Raw genomic sequence first — 23,648 nt, 5'->3', positions numbered from 1 at the left:
CTGATGGGCTTCCCTTTGTGGGTAACCTGACCTTTCTCTCTGGCTGCCCTTAAGATTTTTTCCTTCATTTCAACTTTGGTGAATCTGGCAATTATGTGTCTTGGAGTTGCTCTTCTGGAGGAGTATCTTTGTGGCGTTCTCTGTATTTCCTGAATTTGAATGTTGGCCTGCCCTACTAGGTTGGGGAAGTTCTCCTGGATGATATCCTGAAGAGTGTTTTCCAACTTGGTTCCATTTTCCCCCTCACTTTCAGGCACCCCAATCAGACGTAGATTTGGTCTTTTTACGTAATCCCATACTTCTTGCAGGCTTTGTTCATTCTTTTTCTTCTTTTTTCTTTTGGTTTCTCTTCTCACTTCATTTCATTCATTTGATCCTCAGTCGCTGATACTCTTTCTTCGAGTTGATCGAGTCGGTTACTGAAGCTTGTGCATTTGTCACGTATTTCTCGTGTCATGGTTTTCATCTCTGTCATTTCGTTTATGACCTTCTCTGCATTAATTATTCTAGCTATCAATTCTTCCACTCTTTTTTCAAGATTTTTAGTTTCTTTGCACTGGGTACGTAATTCCTCCTTATCTCTGAGAAGTTTGATGGACTGAAGCCTTCCTCTCTCATCGCGTCAAAGTCATTCTCTGACCGGCTTTGATCCGTTGCTGGCGATGAGCTGCGCTCCTTTGCTGGGGGTGATGTGCTCTTATTTTTTGAATTTCCAGCTTTTCTGCCCTGCTTCTTCCCCATCTTTGTGGTTTTATCTGCCTCTGGTCTTTGATGATGGTGACATACTGATGGGATTTTGGTATAGGTGTTCTTCCTGTTTGATAGTTTTCCTTCTAATAGTCAGGACCCTCAGCTGTAGGTCTGTTGGAGATTGCTTGAGGTCCACACCAGACCTTGTTTGCCTGGGTATCAGTAGCAGAAGTTGCAGAAGATAGAATATTGCTGAACAGCAAGTGTACCTGTCTGATTCTTAATTTGGAAGCTTCCTCTCAGGGGTGTACTCCACCCTGTGAGGTGTGGGGTGTCAGACTGCCCCTAGTGGGGGATGTTTCCCAGTTAGGCTACTCAGAGGTCAGGGACCGACTTGAGCAGGCAGTCTGTCCGTTCTCAGATCTCAACCTCCGTGTTGGGAGATCCACTGCTCTCTTCAAAGCTGTCAGACAGAGTTGTCTGCGTCTGGGCAGGTTTCTGCTGCTTTTTTTGTTGTTGTTGTTTAGCTGTGCCCTGTCCCCAGAGGTGGAGTCTACAGAGACTGGCAGGTTTCCTTGAGCTGCTGTGCGCTCCACCCAGTTCGAGCTTCCCAGCAGCTTTGTTTACCTACTTAAGCCTCAGCAATGGTGGGCGCCCCTCCCCCAGCCTAGCTGCTGCCTTGCGGTTAGATTGCAGACTGCTGTGCTAGCAACGAGGGAGGCTCCGTGGCTGTGGGACCCTCCCGGCCAGGGGTGGGTATAATCTCCTGGTGTGCCCGTTTGCTTAAAGTGCAGTATTGGGGTGGGAGTTATCTGATTTTCCAGGTGTTGTGTGTCTCAGTTCCCCTGGCTTGGAAAAGGGATTCCCTTCCCCCTTGCACTTCCCAGGTGAGCCGATGCCTCACCCTGCTTCAGCTCTCACTGTTCCGGCTGCAGCAGCTAACCAACACCAATTGTCCGGCACTCCCTAGTGAGATGACCCCAGTACCTCAATTGAAAATGCAGAAATCACCGGTCTTCTGTGTCGCTCACGCTGGGAGTTGGAGACTGGAGCTGTTCCTGTTCGGCCATCTTGCTCCGCCCTCATGTTGTTTCTTTTCTGATGGTGTAAGTTATATAGGTCCACCAAAAGAAATTTTGAGAATTATGGGAAAAACATCTATACCATTTTTCTTCACCAAGGACCACCAAACTCTGTTTTCTAAAGTTTCTCTGTGCCTGAAATCAGATATCAAGAAATATTCTCTCTTGTACAGTTAATGTTGCCCAAAAGGTATTTCTACCCTGTAAAGATAATAAATAATACTAGTACTAATATTTGCTGTACTCTTATTGTGGATAATCAAATTTTATATTTTCATTGATGCTGAATAATTGCATCATCACCACCTCTTTCTAAGGTCTCCTCACAATGCAGAGAAGCCAGAACCTTTGTGTTTAAGAATCCCCCTCCCTGTATGGTTTCAGATTAACCTATGCCAAGAAGAAACATTTCTGCTTGATTAGGAAGGAAGAAGACCCAAGAGGCCATTTTTTACTGAAGGCAGTTTCAGTCAGATGCTGTGCAGATGAGCGATTCACATTGACTTTCCAGACAGCTACTGAAAACCATTCCTTTTACTGACGCGACAGAGAAAATCAATGGGAGCTTTCATATATTCATATATTTCAAAGGCATTGCAGTAACTTCCCTGTAAGCTCGTGAGAAACCCCATGCATATGCTTCGGGCTGTGATCATGGGCATGGGGCTCCCCAACCACCCTCAACTCTTGTTTGCTCCCCAACTCAACCTGTACTTCCCAGTTCTTCTAATGGTGGGGTAATTCTTTACTTTTTCATATTAAACCCTTCATACTTAGAACACATTAAGTGGCTCTGTTTTCCTAGCCAAATACATATAAATGTTCTTTAAGTTTGGTGTTGATAGTCTTGTTCTTCAGTTAAGGAAACAAATTCAGTGGGTCATGTAACTTGAACAAGCACAGAGAGCTAGGAGGTGAAGCTGGGAAGTTAGTACAGGAATCTGTCTTAGAGTTTATCCAAATAACTGTTCTGCTGTTGCTTCTGCTATCTGAAAATGCTTCCTGTGCTCACTTCCAGCAATGCTGCCTCATCTATCCCCTAGTGTCCTGTGGCTTTAGCCTCTCCCAAGACTCAAGCCAGCTATCTCTACTCTGAAATATGAGTCTCATTTGGCCGTCAGGGCCCTGCCCAGGGTTCTGGATTTGGGGGATTAGGGACATCTCTACTGTATTCCAAAGATGAAGAAACATCTTTCTCCTTTTCTGCCCCCTAAAGGCCTTACAAAAATGTGAAGCCTCTCCTTGTCTATTTGAATTCTGAGGTGTCTGTCTTTCATCTCAAACCTTATGATTGATGGTGGGGAGCATGGTGTTTAGCTTTATTATTTCCATCAGCCAGATTATTTTCTGTCAGAGAAATTCCTTGCCTTGCATTCAGTATGTAGATTTTTTCCGTAATTTTTTTTGGTGTGGCCTTTTCCCTTTAAATAAAGAATCAAAATCTGAAATCAGAAAAAAATATGTTTTTAATTTTATAGTGTCTCTTATGACTTCCATTTTCTTCCTATCCCTTTATTAAAGCTCGTTAATCTTCTGAATTGATGAGATATTTACAGAGAATTTTCTCATATCTGTGTTTGGAGTAACAACCTCAAAATCTAAATATGCTGCTTTTAAATTTCATCTTGTGACTCTCTGTGTAACTGATTGTTCAGAGTAAGTGTCTATATTTATCGTGAACATTTTAAATATGGCTTAAATCTGATATCCTTTGTTAACATTAAAAGTAAAACATAAAGGTTATCATTTTTTTTGTCAAAGGTTTAAATTGTGCATCAGTTAGCTGAAAATTAACTGTTAAAATATCAGTAACTCAATTTTTCTTTAAAGATAAGTGATTCATAAAAAAATTATGGAATAGTGTTTCAGTATGTCTTGCTTTATTTCATGGAGATTTTCAATTAGATGAATGCTTTTGTTATCAATTATCATGGAAAGATAAGTTAAATATACTCAATTAAATAATCACTTTTGAAGTTTCTAGGTCTAACTTTAACCTATCCTAATTTACTTTAACATCCCTTTAAAGGAAGCCAATAATTTACCTAAGGATTTCTTTATATTAGGTAAATTAGTGAACCCATTTGACTATGTCAAGAAACGGTAAGAGATATTTTGGAATAAAAAAGCAGTACCTTTTGAGGGACTATAATAATTATTAACATCTCTGTATTTACTTCCTGCTGTCATGAAAGATACAGATGATTTTGTCTATTGCTGTCTTTTGAATTCTTTTACAGCTGCCAGTGCAGAAAACTATACATGGACTATAAGGAAACACTGCATTTGATTTTATGACATGGACTTGCTATTAGTCATCAGATTTCAAACATATTTAGATTTACTCATTTGTTCACTCACTCCAGAATCATACTGAGTGTTTGTTTTAGGTGCTCAGTATATCCGCTCCCCATCTGTACCTCTCAAAAAATTAAAGGTGGCCCTTGACATCAAGGACTCAGAATAAAGAGAGGGAGAAGCATGTAATCAATTACAATAAAAACCAGAAAATATTGTAATAATAGAACATGAGTTGACAAAATGTATATAGATTGTACAGGAAGACTACATCCAAGACATACTGTGGAGACCCAAGCTGTACTAGCAGGAGATCTTCTGGTAGATGTGAGTTGGAAATTGAGTTGAAGATGAGATAAGCAGTTCCAAAAAGGAACAAGATACATGTTTTCTCTTGGTTAAGAATAATAACATGAATAATAACAAGAATAATAACATGATGACTACTTTTAGTCATTATTTTTATATTTAATCTTTGTAGCCAGATTAATTTAAAACTTTCTTTCCATTTTGTATCTCATCTCTTGAGACTCATAGCAGCAGCTCATGTACTCAATGGCACAGCTTTAGCATTTTCTTAGTTATATTACGTAATTCCAAATTCTGTTACTTCAAGTAAGTGAGTAAAGAGTACATTAATTACTTAGATACTGTGAGTTATATTTGGGAATAATAGCCCTTCCAAAGAGAGCTTATCAATGATGCTCTCCAAGGGTTAGCAAGAGCATAAAAATTATGTGAGGGTTATTTTAGAATTTTTACCTCTAAAAATTAACAATATCTTCAAATATTGAACAAGAAATTGATTTTATTTGGAGAATGTATTACTTTAGAAAAGAAAGCATATTAGTGAATTATTTGAGTGCCTTGCTCCACTCTGGCCCCAGTCTTTGGCACGTGGGACCTCTGTGGGATAATAAGCTAACTTTCTTACCTAACACTAAACACATGAGAACTTAGAAGATGTACTGATTCTGGCAGTTCCCAGTAATGTGGCATCAGACAATTTACTTAACTTCCTAGAGGAGTACCAGTTTTCCTACCTGTAAAATCAGGGTTATGTTATCCTGTGGAGATGTGAAAATAAATTAATGTATACAGCAAAGGGCTCTATAAACTACACAATACTTTGTAAGACTCCTGAATATTGAAGAGTATGTACAATGTGTAAGGAACCACTTTAGGATAGAGGAAGAAGCCACATGACACACGGTCACACAATGCCAGAGCAGTACCATGGATGCTATCTGATGTCTCTCGACTCAGGATTCATGCTACTATAGAATGTCAGGTTTCCTGTGAGTCTATGTTGAAGAAATGGACCCAGAAATGTTGCTGTGTTAGCAGTTTGCCACTAAAAATGACCACTTAGGAAAAGCATATTTGTGGCTCATCTGCTTTCATTGTGGGAGCTGTAAATGTAGACGGAGATAAATTACTCCCCTTAATCTGTGCCTAAGAGTGTACTTCTTTTAAAATTCTTAGAAGTATCTGTCATTTCATATTTAATACTGTACTAATTCACACTAATGACTTGAGAATTCCTAAGAGATGACTAAATTGTGCAAATGAGTAGCGATGCACATTAAAAAAACAGCATTATTAAATCAGGCATGTGAAATCCTGAGATGTACTTGCTTTATTTATTTTGACAAGGGCAGTTTACTTTCTGTAACTCATAATAAAGTACTACTGTAGAATAGAAAATGTACTACAGTTGTTTTATTAAAGTAATAAAGCCTGAATGGGAGGCTTCACTAAAGCCCACCACCATTAAATTGTTACAAATATTGAGTTAAAGATGCCAGGTTATTGTATTTTTAATTTTCTGTGTAAAATTTTATTTAAAATTTTGTGCCTTTCAGAGAACATAACATTTATGGTTGTACATACCTTTGGAGTACATGTGATATTTTGATGCATGTATGCAATGTGCAATGATCAAATCAGTATAATTGGGATATCCCTTCTCACAAACATTTATCTTTTCTTTGCATTGGGAACATTACAATTCTTCTAGCTATTTTGAAGTATACAGTAAATTATTGTTAACTATAATTTTCTTACTGTACAGTCAAATATTATAACTTATTCATTCTATTTAACTGTGTTTTTGTACACATTAACCAACTTCTCTTCCTCCTTTCTCCTACCAATTTCCCTTTCTAGCTTTTGGTAACCACTATTCTATCTCTGCTTCCATGTAATCAACTACTTTTTAAACTTTTATCTTATGTTTAGGGTACATGTGCAGGATTGTTACATAAGTAAACTGCGTGTTGTCGGGGTTTGGTGTACAGATCACTTCATCACCCAGGTAATGAGCATAGTACCCAATAGCTATTTTTCTTTGATCCTCTCCCTCTTCCCACCCTCCACACTCAAATAGACCCCAGTGTTCTCCTGTCTGGGTCCATGTGTTCTCGTTGTTTATCTCACACTTATCATTTAGAACATATAGTATTTGGTTTTCTGTTCTGCGTCAGTTTGCTTAGGATAATGGTCTCTAGCTCCATCCACGTTGCTGCAAAGAACATTATCTCACTTTTTATGGTTGTTTAGTATCCCATGGTGTATATGTACCACACTTTCTTCATCCTGTCTACCGTTGACAGGCATTGAGGTTGATTCCGTCTTTGCTTTCACGAAGAGTGCCACAATAGACATATGTGTGAATGCGTCTTTACGGTAGAATAAATTATATTCCCTTGGGTATATATCCAGTAACAAGATTGTTAGGTTGAATAGCAATTCTGTTAGGGCACATATGCAGGATAGTTACATAGGTAAACTGCGTGTTATGGTGGGTTGGTGTACAGATTTGGGACTGCAGATACCTCTTTGATAGGCTGATTTCCTTTCTTTTTCCCCATGCATTTTAGCAGGTGAAATTTAATGAAATAACATTATTCCATAAAACAAGTTATACAGTAAGACTACAGCAAATTTATCATATCAGAAGGAAAGGCAGAGAAGACTGGTGTAAGGGCAGGTCAGTTTGAAATTTGGTGGTGTCCTGATGAAGTGGCCTTGGACTTTACCGTTACAATACACCCCTTCCCACTTTCAGCTGCTGGTCCTGGCATCTCCTTGCCGGAGGGATTTCTTCAGCTGCTCAAAGACGTTCTTTTTGAATGCCAGGGACCAGAACTACCTGGGAATTAGGACTCTACAGGAGCCGCCTTGATTCCTCATTTCATTTGGAGGAACCTATCTATAAGGACATCTTTACTCCTATCCCATGGGAAGGAAGATGACTTATCTGACTGGCGATTTTGGATTCAGTCCTGTCCTCTCTTTCTCTTCAGAAGCCATTTGGTCAGCAGGAGGTACACAGGCTGGTTACCTCTGTGGCATTTGGTCAGACCCTTGGGAAGAGATCTGGTCATGCCAATGTCTTCGTTAAAAGAAATATCTAATTCAAGGATGAAGTTTGTATCTTTGTATCTTGCTTTCTGACTTGTGCCTCCACCTCTCACTTTGTTCTGAACTCATGAAGGAAGAGGGAGGTCAATAAGTATTCTGATAAAGCTGTAACATTTGGCATTTCATAAGATAAGGGGAAAAAGAATAATAGGAAGAGGGTAAAGAAAAGGGTAAAAAATCAGATAAGTGTAAAACTTGCTAAAGTTAAATCCAATTGACACTTATTTGCCATAGCCTAAAAGATGTATCTACTTCTGCACTTCATCTCCCTTTTCTCTTTATGTTCATACTATGAAAGTCAGTGTTTTTTGAACATGCTGAGCTTGTTCCTGACTCATGGTCCTTCTACTTCCTTCTTTCTCTACTTAAAACTTTTCATTTATTTAACAAACAATTATTGAATACCTATAGCATACCAGTGCTCTTCTAGTTATTGGTCATCTATCAATAGACAGAACAAAGATTTCTGCTAAATTTACAAGTTAGTTGAGGACCTGAGGCTAGAAAAGATAACAAATTCAAAACATAAATAGATAAATAAATAATTCATCTAGTATATCAGAAAAGCATGCTTTAGAAAAAGAAAAAATGTGTAGCAGGTTAAGAGGATCAGGAACACCTGGATTTTGGGAAGCATGTTGAGATCTTAAGTAGTGGGAGTTGAGCGGGTCAGGGTAGGCCTTGTCAAAATGGTAAGATTTGAAGGAAATGAGAGAATCATAAAGCTATCGAGGGAAGTGTTCTAGATAGAGAGGACAGTCATTTCAAAGCCAGTACAAAGGCATTAATGTGGCACATGCCTGCTCTGTGCTAGCCAAGTAGGCCTACGTGGCTGGAACAGAGTGAACCAAGGGGAAAGTGAAAGGAGTTGTGGCACAGAAATGGCAAAGCCCTTTCTTGCTGGAGGTCATTCTAAGAGCCATGATGAGTTGTGGCTTTTACTTTGAGTGAATTGAGAGATATTTTAGGGCTCTTTTCCTATATCTTCACAGTTCCTATCATTCCATTCTTAGCCCTGATTTCTTTTTTTTTTTTTTTAATTATTCTTATACTTTAAGATCTAGGGTACATGTGCACAATGTGCAGGTTTGTTACATATGTATATGTGTGCCATGTTGGTGTGCTGCACCCATTAACTCATCATTTACATTAGGTATATCTCCTAATGCTATCCCTTCCCCTCCCCACTCCCCACAATATGCCCTGGTGTGTGATGTTCCCCTTCCTGTGTCCAAGTGATCTCATTGTTCAATTCCCACCTATGAGTGAGAACATGTGGTGTTTGGTTTTCTGTCCTTGTGCTAGTTTGCTGAGAATGATGGTTTCCAGCTTCATCCATGTCCCTACAAAGGACATGAACTCACCCTTTTTTATGGCTGCATAGTATTCCATGGTGTATATGTGCCACATTTTCTTAATCCAGTCTGTCATTGATGGACATTTGGGTTGGTTCCAAGTCTTTGCTATTGTGAATAGTGCCACAATAAACATACGTGTGCATGTGTCTTTATAGCAGCATGATTTATAATACTTTGGGTATATATCCAGTAATGAATGGCTGGGTCAAATGGTATTTCAAGTTCTAGATCCTTGAGGAATCGCCACACTGTTTTCCACAACGGTAGAACTAGTTTACACTCCCACCAACAGTGTAAAAGTGTTCCTATTTCTCCACATCGTCTCCAGCACCTGTTGTTTCCTTTTTAATGATAGCCATTCTAACTGGTGTGAGATGGTATCTCATTGTGGTTTCGATTTGCATATCTCTGATAGCCAGTGGTGATCAGCAATTTTTTCATTTCTGTTGGCTTCATGAATGTCTTCTTTTGAGAAGTGTCTATTCATATCCTTTGCCCACTTTTTGATGGGGTTGTTTGATTTTTTCTTGTAAATTTGTTTAAGTTATTTGTAGATTCTGGATATTAGCCCTTTGTCAGATGGGTAGATTGTAAACATTTTCTCCCATTCTGTAGGTTGCCTGTTCACTCTAATGGTAGTTTCTTTTGCTGTGCAGAAGCTCTTTAGTTTAATTAGATCCCATTAGTCTATTTTGGCTTTTGTTGCCATTGCTTTTGGTGTTTTAGTCATGAAGTGCTTGTCCATGCCTATGTCCTGAATGGTATTACATAGGTTTTCTTCTAGGGTTTTATGGTTTTAGGTCTAACATTTAAGTCTTTAATCAATCTTGAATTAATTTTTGTATAAGGTGTAAGGAAGGGATCCAGTTTTAGCTTTTTACGTGTTTCCTAGCCCTGACTTCATCTCTTCTGAAAGCTCTCCCCTGACTACCTTATGTAGTTGCCTTTCCATCCTATTTTTTTATTCACTTCCCTTGATTTTTCTTTCATATATTAATATGTATTTGTTACTAAAATTATTTTATGTATTCATTTATCTTTTGTCTGCCTATTTTGTTTATAGATTTTCTTCACTAGAAAGCAAAGTCCAGGAGGATATTAATTCTGTCTTGTTATTTCTATATTCCCAGATCTTAGAACAGTGCCTGACATATAGTAGGCACTCAGTAAATATTTGCTAAATATATGGTTGTATTGAAATGCCAATAATCACCTTATATGTGTGTTTTATCCAGGAACATTCAACTGTTCAGAACTAACCTTAGAAAAGTAAAAAGATAATTGGGCCCACACAAGTTTGGATTTGTGTGTGGAAGAAGACACATGCAGAGGTGTAAAGGATATTTTTAAAATGATGATATCAACAGTTAATTATGGAATTTAAACTAGTCATGATGGCAAGTGAAGATGAACACAGTAATAGATAATGAAAACTTTGGAAAGTCAATGAACTTGTGGTCCTGAGGAGTCAAAGCATTGATGTTAAGACTGCTAGAGATGGAAGCTGTGGAGCCTGGTGGTGGTGTTTATAGTGGGCTTTCTGAAATTAAGAGATCTTGTTAATTTCCTCTTGTTAACTATGAAGACACTCTAAGTAATCTCTCTGCCTTTAGTATTTTCTCCCTTTAATCTGCCCATTCTACCCCAGTGTGTTTATTTCTCTAAAATGCAACCCAGATATACAATCAACTCCTTATAAAATTCCCTTAACGAGTCCTCACATCTCTGAAACTGATTCTCTTGACTTGCAAACAGTTTCTTGATGCGGACTTTGCCTAATTTCTTCTTCAACATTATCTCATGGAGTTTCACCCAAGTCACTTAGGTGCAGATAAAAATGACCTGATGTTACATACTGTGCAACGCGATTTTGCACATGTATTTTTTCTGCTTTTAAAGCATTCTTTCCCTATTTTTTTTACCCAATAAACCCTAATTATCCTAAGACTTAAGTAGTTTCTTCTTCCGTGAAGCCATCTTTACCATCTGCAGAATTACTGTCTCTATTCCCTGCTCTACTTTTGCATCTCATCCATTTATTCTTATTTTTTATTATGCATATTGTCATAATATGCCTTCTCTTCTGTAAGGCAGCAATCCTAAGGAAAAAGAAAGACTGAATTTTGTTTTAACATTGATGAATCATATTCCCTCAATAAATATTTCTTTGCTGAATAAATGCATGCATAAATGGAAGACTAAACTAATAAACTTGTTAGGTCAGTTAATCGTGACTTCCAAAGATGCTTTTTGTTTATTTCAGTACAGGCCAGAGACAGTAGATATTCAACTGTTTGCTGCCAATCATAGCTTTATTGCTTCTTGCTATTCTGGAATAATTGAATTTTAACACTTCCTTGGAAAATATTGCAGTGCTAGGTAAATACAGGCCATTGCCACACAATATCTTTTATCTCCCTGTCTTTGCTTGTTTTTTTCAGCCAGAATTATCCAACAAAATCTGGCCTTAAAATGATTTTGTTGGAACAAACTAGTTTCACACAATGGAAGTAAAAAATTTAATTAAGGACAAGGCGTAATATTAACAACAAATGATTTGGTATGTTTTGTTATTAGCAGAAAAGTTGCTCAATAAACTAGGTACAAAATGACAATGAAATGAAAGTAGACCTTTTAAAAGCAATTTAAAATAAATTGTCCATAATAAAGTGGAAATTAATTATGATGATTATTAATGAAAAGATTATTCTGTTTTGTGGAGAAGTTGCTTAAGAAGTGATTAAAATAATTAGTATATATGTTATTAGTATCTTTCTTTTGGTGTTGGATAGAACCAACCGATGGAAAATATACTTTCAGAATGTCTGCTAAATTGTGACTATGGGTTTCCTAAATATGTCAAAAAAAGACTGACTACTGGCAGATGTGCATAAAAACAAAACCTTTATATACAAGACAAGTCCATAAGTTTTAAATGATGTCAAAATACACAGGAAAATAAAGCATGTGTGAATATGGTAGCTGGTGGCATAAAATCACCTTGCTTAGCATACTTCAGACCTATTTCTCATGAATAAAATCCTATAAGTGTGTGAAAATGTGCCAAGCTAATGACACCTACAACAATTTAAGTTGAATTCCTCAGAATTTCAAGATTTTTCACAATCAAATGCAAATGACATGATCTCTTTGAAATATGGCTACTTCTTGTTTTATTCAAATAGTTTTTCAGGCTTTCTGTTAGGCACCATTGCCTGAAACATCTAAGAAGAAACACAGATTTTTTTTTTTTTTTTTTAAATGTGTGTCTAACTGAAAATAAAAGAGATTTACTCTTTCTAGCTACAACTATTAGATTTTACTTTTCTTTCTATGGGAAAATTGTTGCTTGGCTTTCTTGGGAAAATTGCTTTTGAATTAAGATACTGAGACTTGGTACAAAAGGCAGTGTAACATTTTCTTCAAGCTTATCTCTCTGCAATTAAGTAATCAGAAAGCACAGACATTCATAATAGGCTAAAAATAATTTTGTTTACATAATTTTTAAATTATGAGAATGATTAACAACAGTAAAAAAAAAGATTCACCCACAAGCACAATCCATTTCTTATTCATCAAGATGGATCATTTGAAAGCTCAATTTATTTTGTAAAAGTGGATAAAAATTTAACGAATAAGGAGGACATTAAAGAATGTAAGATACTCACAGCTGTGGATATAGAAAAGAAAAGAAAGTACAAGGAGAACAGAGAAATAGAACTTTAAGAACATGGAAAGTACTGTTTTTCTTCCGAATTTGATATTTCAATAGATGATAAAAAAAGTTAATGTTTAGTTTCTTATAGTCTACTGTATAATTTTACATTAAATGTAATATTTTCTTTCCTTTCCTTTCCTTTTTTTTTTTTTTGTTTTTGAGACAGGGTCTCACTTTGTCACTCAGGCTGGAGATCAGTGGTTTGCCCTTGGCTCACTGCAGCCTCAACCTCCCAAAGTTCAAGCGGTCTTCCTGTCTCAGTTCCCCCAAGTAATTGGGGCTACAGGCGCAGACCACCACACCAGCGAATTTTTGTATTTTTTGTAAAAATGGGGTTTCACTATGTTGCCCAGGCTGATCTTGAACTCTTGAGCTCAAGCAATCCACCCGCCTTGGCCTCCCAAAGTGATAGGATTACAGGCATGAGCCACCACACCCGGCCCAAATGTAATATTTTCATATGACAATTCATTTTACTGTATCTTATAGTGATGATTAACTAATGATTAAAATAATTACAATTAATACGATTGATGCTTGGGGAAAAGTGATATCAGGCTGACCGATGAAAGCATGTCCAAATTACCATGGCCTGGTCTGCAAGAAGCTTGAGCCCACTAAGTTGCATCCTAATATAAACATGTTTTTGCTGAGAGGCTTGACAAATTCATTTTATGGCCAGGCGTGGTGGCTCAAGACTGTAATCTCAGCACTTTGGGAAGCCGAGACGGGCGGATCACGAGGTCAGGAGATCGAGACCATCCTGGCTAACACGGTGAAACCCCGTCTCTACTAAAAAAATACAAAAAACTGGCCGGGCGATTTGGCGGGCGCCTGTAGTCCCAGCTACTCGGGAGGCGGAGCTTGCAGTGAGCTGAGATCCGGCCACTGCACTTCAGCCTGGGCAACAGAGCGAGACTCCGTCTCAAAAAAAAAAAAAAAAAAAAAAAAAAGAAAAAATGAAAAATTCATTTTACTTAGCCCAAACCCTCTAAAAGGCCTAGAGAAAGATAGCTTATATCTCTTTATATGCCTCTTAGGCTCTTGGTGTGTGATAGGTACTATCTTTACCATAAATCTTGGAAAACTGATTATTTAAAACAAAATGAATTGTACTTTATCTTGTTAAATAACATGTAATTTGATTGCATATTTAGGAATATGTTATGCTTCATTATATATTATACCATAGTGTTACTAGAATACTAGAAGTAATTTTTTTTTTTTTTTTTTTTTTTTGAGACCGAGTCTCGCTCTGTCGTCCAGGCTGGAGTGCGATAGTGCAATCTCGGCTGACTGCAATCTCTGCCTCCTGGGTTCAAGTGATTCTCCTGCCTCAGCCTCCTGAGTAGCTAGAACTACAGGCATGCACCACCACACCCAGCTAAATTTTGTATTTTTAGTAGAGATGGGGTTTTGTCATGTTGGCCAAGCTGGTCTTGAACTCCTGACCTCAGGTGATCCGCCCACCTCGGTCTCCCAAAGTGCTAGGATTACAGGCATGAGCCACTGTGCCCAGCCAGAAGTAAATTTTAAATAACAGAATACTACAGGTGTTACAGTAATACTTGCATTTACTTTGAGTTATTTGGAGATCTATTTTGGGGGAGGGATTTTGCTTCTACAGAATGGAGTTACAGGTATCAAGTTAAGCAAGTTGGGGATAAATGTTGGCCCATTTTAAGAAAATCTTTAAAAGATACTACTTGCATTATAGAGCAGTGGAGTAGACATTGCTAGTGTTTGCCACACAAGCATATCTGCCATTGGAAAAGGCTCTTTCTTTCCTACTCCAGTGTGATTTTTCAGTCCATTAATCACAGTTCTCTCATCCTCAAGAATGGAAGGATAGCATTTAGTCCTAGCTGAGCCAACCAAAGGCAGGAATCTAAAAGAGACAATCTGTGAATTTCTGCCACTTCATTTTCTCTGGCCCTGTTTCCTGTGACCTGGTGTTTCACCTCTTCTGTGATTCCATGGATTGGATTAGTCTATGTTCTTAAACGAATCTTCTTTCAGTACTTCCAGGTTTTCAAATGTTCCTACCCCTGGAAAATTAATGAGAGCTGGGACACCCAGAGGAGGCTGCTGCTCATGAAGCAGGAAGCCAGGACCAAGGAAAGGGTGAGAAGTTGCCTACGGTACAGAAGCTCACATATAACTTTGCTGAAGCCTCTTCCAAGCTACTTTGGGACCTGCTGTCTGGGTTGCTGGTACCCAATTTATAGAGCCATTATGATATCTTAGCTTACATGCTTCTGAGAAGGGTACACAGGAATATTTTTTTCTTTACAAAGAATTAGGCTTTCTATATTAAAGCAGGTGGTCTGTTATGCTGAGGTGACATTTTAACCTAAATATGTACAATTGCTATCATGAGTTTTATATGAATGTCGAATAAACCAACCTATTCTGAGATATAAACTTTACAATTGCCAGATACCATAAAAATCCTTGCTGGCTTACCTCCAATATGTTGTAAGTGAAGATTTAGAAACCAAACATCTTGATGAAGAAGAGTAGATTTAATATCTCACAAGTCCACCATGGACATTGTTTCTTCTTACATAAAAGTCAGTAAAGTATAAACTTTGCTTCTGTGACTTTTCATTAGCTTTTCATCTCAAAGGCAAGAATTGTTTATATGGGCCAGGCTCTCTTATCTCAATATTGATCCCCACCTTTTAAGGCTTCTTCAGAGATTTATCAAAACACTTGTACAAGAATCAGAGTGGTCAGAAATTGCTTTCTGAGAGCAAATGTCTATTTTGAGTGCAAAGTTAAAAAAAAGAGGGGAGCTGTGACCTAACCACCTTCCTTTTTCACTTTTACTGGCAGCATTAATTAATTACAGCTCTTAGATGTTTTCCTGCCTTAGTAAATAATAAAGTAAATATCTTTTTCTGTGTTTTTACCCTGTGGTCATCAGGAGCGAGTTAGAGGGCAAAGGGAAGCTAGATAAAACCTGCTGCTGAGGACTGTAATCTCAGGCTTGACTTCTGTAGACATAACTTGCTTTCTATCAGTTGGTGTATTGACTCAGGAAACTGCAACAAAGCAGCTACAGGCCATGATTCTTAAATTTGACATACCTTGGCTAAGATAAGTAAACTTATATGGGGTCTACTGCTTCTTCTTATCTTTAACATCTGTTTGTCCAAGCGAATTATGGACTCATCCATTGCATTTGCTTAAACTCCCCTTCTAAAGAAATTGGGTTCCAGACCCTGGACTCAGCAAGGCAGACATCCACAAGCCACACAAGTCATGAGGGCTGTGAGACTGGTGGGTGAGATACAGGACAGGGAGTGTAGGGAAATTAAAAAGACACCATCAAAGGCTGAACAAAGATTGAATGCTCAGTGAATAGTGCAGTATCAGGGCCTTTCTGAAGAGGAATGTCAGGGACACTGAAATACATCTCAAGATAGGGGACTGGAATCTGGAGATGCAATAATAGAGCAAACTGGTCTTCAATCACTCAGACCTAGACTCTAATGCATCAGGGGATCTTGCCAGTGCCTACAGATCTGGCTATCCTCTGCAGGGAGACTGGTCAGATACCCTGAAGCATTGGTTCCTAGATCTGGGTAATTTTCACAAGGAACTGTGCAGCTTTTGGTTGGAGATATAGCTGATTAGGGCTGATTTACACAATATTCTCCAGACCTTGCCTATGGGTGAATTAAGTGTGGGACTTCACCAGTCTAATCATTAGATTATAATGTATTCAGGAGCATTGTAGAACTGGCAGTTAGACTTCTATGAACATTAGCTTCTCCAAGACAAATCTTTAGTGAACCAGATACTGAATCTGACCCTGACAATTTTATGAATTCTGAACATTCCTCAGAACCTTCCGTTTCCAATATAAAACAGTAGGGCAGGTCCCTGAGGACCAGGTAGAAGATAGATTTTCAGTGTCCTAAACATACTAGAGAGGAATAAAGTATACAAGCCCAGGTGGATTCACATGAATGGTAGTAATTACCAACAAAATGTCACCAGACCAGCCAGGCACTGTGGCTCACACCTTTAATCCTAGCATTTTGGGAAGCTGAGGCAGGTGGATTGTTTGAACTCAGTTCGAGACCAGCCTGGGAAACATGGTGAAACTCTGTCTCTACTAAAATACAAAAAATTATCCAGGCATGGTGGCACATGCCTATAATCACCGCTACATGGGAACCTGAGGCAGGAGAACTGCTTGAACTCAGGAGGTGGAAGTTGCAGTGAGCCGAGATCATGCCACCGTGCTCCAGCCTAGGCGACAGAGTGAGACTCTGTCTCAAGAAAAACAAAATAAAACAAAAGAAAAAAACAAAAAACAAACACCAAAAACCAAAAAACAAATAAAGTCACCAGACTGATGTCTTCTATGACTTTTATGAGCTTTAAGTACTTGTCTTCAAGCTCTTAGCATGAGTTGATGATGCTTATATATTATAAGATGCATCACATTATTTTGTGGTCTATGTTTGATTTTTAAAAATGCATAGGGCAAAGAAGTAGTGAGAATGGGGACCATAGTTTCTCTAAAAAGTTAGTGAAGACACGCAATGGTGATTCTGTCATGACACTGAAGCTAAAATAGTCATACTGTCAATCAAACACAGATATAGCCCATCTAAAAAGAATTATTGGTCAGGTACAGTGGCTCATGCTTGTAATCCCAGCACTTTGGGAGGCCGAGGCGGGTGGATCACCTGAGGAAGGACCAGCCTGGTGAACATAGCAAAACTTCGTCTCTACTAAAAATACAAAAAATTAGGCATGATGGCAGGTACCAGTAATCCCAGCAACTTGGGAGGCTGAGGCAGGAGAATTGCTTGAACCCAGGATGCGAAGGTTGCAGTGAGCTGAGATTGCGCCATTACACTCCATCCTGGGCAACAAGGGCAAAACTTCATCTCAAAAAACAAACAAACAAACAAACAAAAAAACAATTATTTGAGCAAGTAATATTTTGCAAAGTGTGCTATTAATCTCGTTTTTATTTTTCTCTCTTTGGGAAAGAGAAACTTGACTATAATATTTAGTACGGATACAAGATTTACCAATTTTAGACATTTTTATGGAAGTACTTGCATAAATTCTTTAACTGCATGCTTTACAGCAACCAAAATACTTTTTAGACCAAAAGAATCTTTATTACAAAATGACAATTTAAATATGGATATTGACATTCATATATCTTAATAAATGTAGTTATAAATATATTTAGTTATCAACTCCAAAGATTATACCACAGATTTATGACATATACTTTCTTTTTTATAATTTAAAATTTTTAATTATTATGAGTAAATAATTGTGTATAACTATGAGCTACATGTGATGTTTTGATACAGGTATACAATGTGTAATGATCAAATTAGGGTAATTGGAGTATTCATCATATTAAGCATTTATACTTTGGGTTAGAAATTTTCCATTTCTATTCTTTTCTATAGCTTTTATTTAAATCTATATAGTAAGTTACGTGGGAAGCTTTAGCCCTTATGACTAAGGTTTTGAATCATTTTTCCCTCAGGTTTTAATGACTTTCTGTGTGTCTCATGGTTGCATTCCACTGGATTTGGTAGGAAAGGATCACTTTCAATAGATGGCACACATTGGTTTTGTGTCTAGTAGGTGTCAGCATTGCGACAAGCATTGGGAGCATAAGTGAAGAAAAATGAGTCAGGTCCTGCACCCCCGGAGATTAAAATTTAATTTAAAAAGAACACATTATTCGGATAGTCTTTTAAACATCTCTGAAATTGACACTGTAAATAGTGCTGTGGAAGGGAGTAACGTGATACTGTCAAGGGGTGACTTGACCTAGGTAAGGAGATTAGGGGCAGGCCTCCCTGAGAGAGGAAGGGTCATTAAGGGAAGTGAATATTTCAGGCAGTAGGAACAAAGCATGCAAAGCCTCATGGTTAAATTGTTTTAAAGGTGTTTCTGCTTCAGTCCCCTCTGCAAAGCGTAATTCTAACTGTTCATTAAAGAGGAATGCTCTGTTTTGTGTGATGCTGTGGCTTTCCAATGTTAGCATTCCTGACTATATCTTTGTTGTCTATTGTAGTCAGCATTTTGTCCTCTCTACATAAATTATGTCAAATATTAAAGTCAAAACAAAATACAACAGAAATATCTCCTGCTTCTCCTTGAGGGGTTATAAAATAAACGATAAAATAAGTGTTTTTAAGGAAAGTGTCCTAGAACCACTCCCCTGACACTTGGACAAATCTCTGACCCAGTTGTTTAAACCAGATACTGGCAATTCTGCTTTATAACCATGTTGTGTTTTGAAAGATAATTTGTAAAACTGTTCCTTAAAACCTGGAACTGATTTTTCCATAGAAACAAGCTTTTTAAACTTGCAGTTTTCATACCAATTTGTCCACAACATTTAAGGCAAAGAGAGAAAAGGAGGAACAAAGTGTTCGTGAATGTTATATCATTGTTACCATGTATTTAACAGAAAGCTATTTTATCATTTAACCCTCATAATCAAATGAGGAGGTACTAGAATCCTTATGCTATAGGTTTTTATAGACTAATACTTTTCCAATTTACAACTTAAAATGTAGGAGTGCATCTTCCTTTCTTTAGCTGTATCAGTGACGTTAGGCAGGAACATTTTTTCTTTTGAAGAGGACTGGGGTGTTTGCTTACTCCTAGTTAAAATTGGTGGCATAACTAGGAAAAAGTGGTGAGATAGGTGTAAACTGACAGGGGGAGTTTTTCAGGGCATCAGATCAATCACCATTATGCTCACAACCACCATCTCCCAAGAACACCTCCCAAGCCAACCCTATAAATACCTTCACCATTACAATTACAACCACTTACTATTGCTAACCACACCACAGATATCAGGAAAATACCAATACTGCTTCCTCTACCTTACTATTATCTCAACCATCCTCCAGATATTACTACTGCTTCCTCTACTGTTTACAGTCACCATCATCTTCCTGATGACCTCTATATAGCTAGGCAGCTCCTCACTCCTCTTTGTAAATGTGCCTGGATTTAAACACAAAGAATTCTGATCATAGTTTTAAAGTTCTCTGCAGTCCACCCATAGCCCCTTGAATTAGAGAAGAGAACCATGAATGAGTAGGTGAAAAACTATACATGTGTTCCCTAGAGAAAAAACACTTAACCATGGGAATAAAGAGGTAGATGGAGGTAATATTAACTGAATGAGAAAAAGCTACCACAGAAGAGATTAAAGATCAAATCAGTCAACAACAAAAGGAGGCTGGTTATAACTAGAGAAATTGAAGGAGAAATAAATGAGAGAGCTTGGAGATACTTTAAAAGGGAGAAGAGATGAAAAATATCACTCTAGGGCGGAGCAAGATGGCCGAATAGGAACAACTCCAGTCTCCAACTCCCAGCGCGAGCGACACAGAAGACCGGTGATTTCTGCATTTTCAACTGAGGTACTGGGGTCATCTCACTAGGGAGTGCCGGACAATCGGTGCTGGTCAGCTGCTGCAGCCTGACCAGCGAGAGCTGAAGCAGGGCGAGGCATCGCCTCACCTGGAAGCGCAAGGGGGAAGGGGATCCGTTTTCCTAGCCAGGGGAACTGAGACACACAACACCTGGAAAATCGGGTAACTCCCACCCCAATACTGCGCTGTAAGCATACAAGCATTCCAGGAGAATATATCCCACACCTGGCCGGGAGGGTCCCACGCCCACGAAGCCTCCCTCACTGCTAACACAGCAGTCTGCCGCGATCTATCCGCAAGGCAGCAGCGAGGCTGGGGGAGGGGCGCCCGCCATTGCTGAGGCTTAAGTAGGTAAACAAAGCCGCTGGGAAGCTCGAACTGGGTGGAGCTCACAGCAGCTCAAGGAAGCCTGCCTGTCTCTGTAGTCTCCACCTCTGGGGACAGCGCACAGCTGAAGACCAACAGGGGAAGTAGCGGGAGCCAGTGCAGACGCGAACGACTCTGTCTGACAGCTTTGGGGAGAGCCGCGGATCTCCCAACGCGGAGGTTGAGATCTGAGAACGGACAGACTGCCTGCTCAGGTGTGTCCCTGACCCCTGAGTAGCCTAGCTGGGAGAAATCCCCCACTAGGGGCAGTCTGACACCCCACACCTCACAGGGTGGAGTACACCCCTGAGAGGACACTTCCAAAGGAAGAATCAGACAGGTACACTCGCTGTTCAGCAATATTCTATCTTCGGCAACCTCTGCTGCTGATACCCAGGCAAACAGGGTCTGGAGTGGACCTCAAGCAATCTCCAACAGACCAACAGAGAGTCCTTCTGACTGTCAGAAGGAAAACTATCAAACAGGAAGGACACCTATACCAAAACCCCATCAGTTCGTCACCACCATCAAAGACCAGAGACAGATAAAACCACAAAGATGGGGAAGAAGCAGGGCAGAAAAGCTGGAAATTCAAAAAATAAGAGCGCATCTCCCCCTGCAAAGGAGCGCAGCCCATCACCAGCAACGGATCAAAGCTGGTCAGAGAATGACTTGGACGAGAGGAGAGAAGAAGGCTTCAGTCCATCAAACTTATCAGAGCTAAAGGAGGAATTACGTACCCAGCGCAAAGAAACTAAAAATCTTGAAAAAAGAGTGGAAGAATTGACAGCTAGACTCATTAATGCAGAGAAGATCATAAACGAAATGACAGAGATGAAAACCATGACACGAGAAATACGTGACAAATGCACAAGCTTCAGTAACCGACTCGATCAACTGGAAGAAAGAGTATCAGCGATTGAAGATCAAATGAATGAAATGAAGCGAGAAGAGAAACCAAAAGAAAAAAGAAGAAAAAGAAATGAGCAAAGCCTGCAAGAAGTATGGGATTACGTAAAAAGACCAAATCTACGTCTGATTGGGGTGCCTGAAAGTGAGGGGGAAAATGGAACCAAGTTGGAAAACACTCTTCAGGATATCATCCAGGAGAACTTCCCCAACCTAGTAGGGCAGGCCAACATTCAAATTCAGGAAATACAGAGAACGCCACAAAGATACTCCTCCAGAAGAGCAACTCCAAGACACATAATTGCCAGATTCACCAAAGTTGAAATGAAGGAAAAAATCTTAAGGGCAGCCAGAGAGAAAGGTCGGGTCACCCACAAAGGGAAACCCATCAGACTAACAGCAGATCTCTCGGCAGAAACTCTACAAGCCAGAAGAGAGTGGGGGCCAATATTCAACGTTCTTAAAGAAAAGAATTTTAAACCCAGAATTTCATATCCAGCCAAACTAAGTTTCATAAGTGAAGGAGAAATAAAATCCTTTACAGATAAGCAAATGCTTAGAGATTTTGTCACCACCAGGCCTGCCTTACAAGAGACCCTGAAGGAAGCCCTAAACATGGAAAGGAACAACCGGTACCAGCCATCGCAAAAACTTGGCAAAATGTAAAGACCATCGAGGCTAGGAAGAAACTGCATCAACTAACGAGCAAAATAACCAGTTAATATCATAATGGCAGGATCAAGTTCACACATAACAATATTAACCTTAAATGTTAATGGACTAAATGCTCCAATTAAAAGACACAGACTGGCAAACTGGATAAAGAGTCAAGACCCATCAGTCTGCTGTATTCAGGAGACCCATCTCACATGCAGAGACATACATAGGCTCAAAATAAAGGGATGGAGGAAGATCTACCAAGCAAATGGAGAACAAAAAAAAGCAGGGGTTGCAATCCTAGTCTCTGATAAAACAGACTTTAAACCATCAAAGATCAAAAGAGACAAAGAAGGCCATTACATAATGGTAAAGGGATCAATTCAACAGGAAGAGCTCACTCTCCTAAATATATATGCACCCAATACAGGAGCACCCAGATTCATAAAGCAAGTCCTTAGAGACTTACAAAGAGACTTAGACTCCCATACAATAATAATGGGGGACTTCAACACTCCGCTGTCAACATTAGACAGATCAACGAGACAGAAAGTTAACAAGGATATCCAGGAATTGAACTCATCTCTGCACCAAGCGGACCTAATAGACATCTATAGAACTCTCCACCCCAAATCAACAGAATATACATTCTTCTCAGCACCACATCGCACTTATTCCAAAATTGACCACATAATTGGAAGTAAAGTACTCCTCAGCAAATGTAAAAGAACAGAAATTATAACAAACTGTCTCTCAGACCACAGTGCAATCAAACTAGAACTCAGGACTAAGAAACTCAATCAAAACCGCTCAACTACATGGAAACTGAACAACCTGCTCCTGAATGACTACTGGGTACATAACGAAATGAAAGCGGAAATAAAGATGTTCTTTGAAACCAATGAGAACAAAGATACAACATACCAGAATCTCTGGGACACATTTAAAGCAGTGTGTAGAGGGAAATTTATAGCACTAAATGCCCACAAGAGAAAGCAGGAAAGATCTAAAATTGACACTCTAACATCACAATTAAAAGAACTAGAGAGGCAAGAGCAATCACATTCAAAAGCTAGCAGAAGGCAAGAAATAACTAAGATCAGAGCAGAACTGAAGGAGATAGAGACACAAAAAACCCTCCAAAAAATCAATGAATCCAGGAGTTGGTTTTTTGAAAAGATCAACAAAATTGACAGACCGCTAGCAAGGCTAATAAAGAAAAAAAGAGAGAGGAATCAAATAGATGCAATAAAAAATGATAAAGGGGATATCACCACTGACCCCACAGAAATACAAACTACCATCAGAGAATACTATAAACGCCTCTACGCAAATCAACTAGAAAATCTAGAAGAAATGGATAATTTCCTGGACACTTACACTCTCCCAAGGCTAAACCAGGAAGAAGTTGAATCCCTGAATAGACCAATAGCAGGCTCTGAAATTGAGGCAACAATTAATAGCCTACCCACCAAAAAAAGTCCAGGACCAGATGGATTCACAGCTGAATTCTACCAGAGGTACAAGGAGGAGCTGGTACCATTCCTTCTGAAACTATTCCAATCAATAGAAAAAGAGGGAATCCTCCCTAACTCATTTTATGAGGCCAACATCATCCTGATACCAAAGCCTGGCAGAGACACAACAAAAAAAGAGAATTTTAGACCAATATCCCTGATGAACATTGATGCAA

The sequence above is a fragment of the Rhinopithecus roxellana genome, chromosome 3 (assembly GCF_007565055.1).
Source record: "Rhinopithecus roxellana isolate Shanxi Qingling chromosome 3, ASM756505v1, whole genome shotgun sequence".
Taxonomy (NCBI): Eukaryota; Metazoa; Chordata; class Mammalia; order Primates; family Cercopithecidae; genus Rhinopithecus; species Rhinopithecus roxellana.
This window is presented reverse-complemented; position numbering follows the sequence as displayed.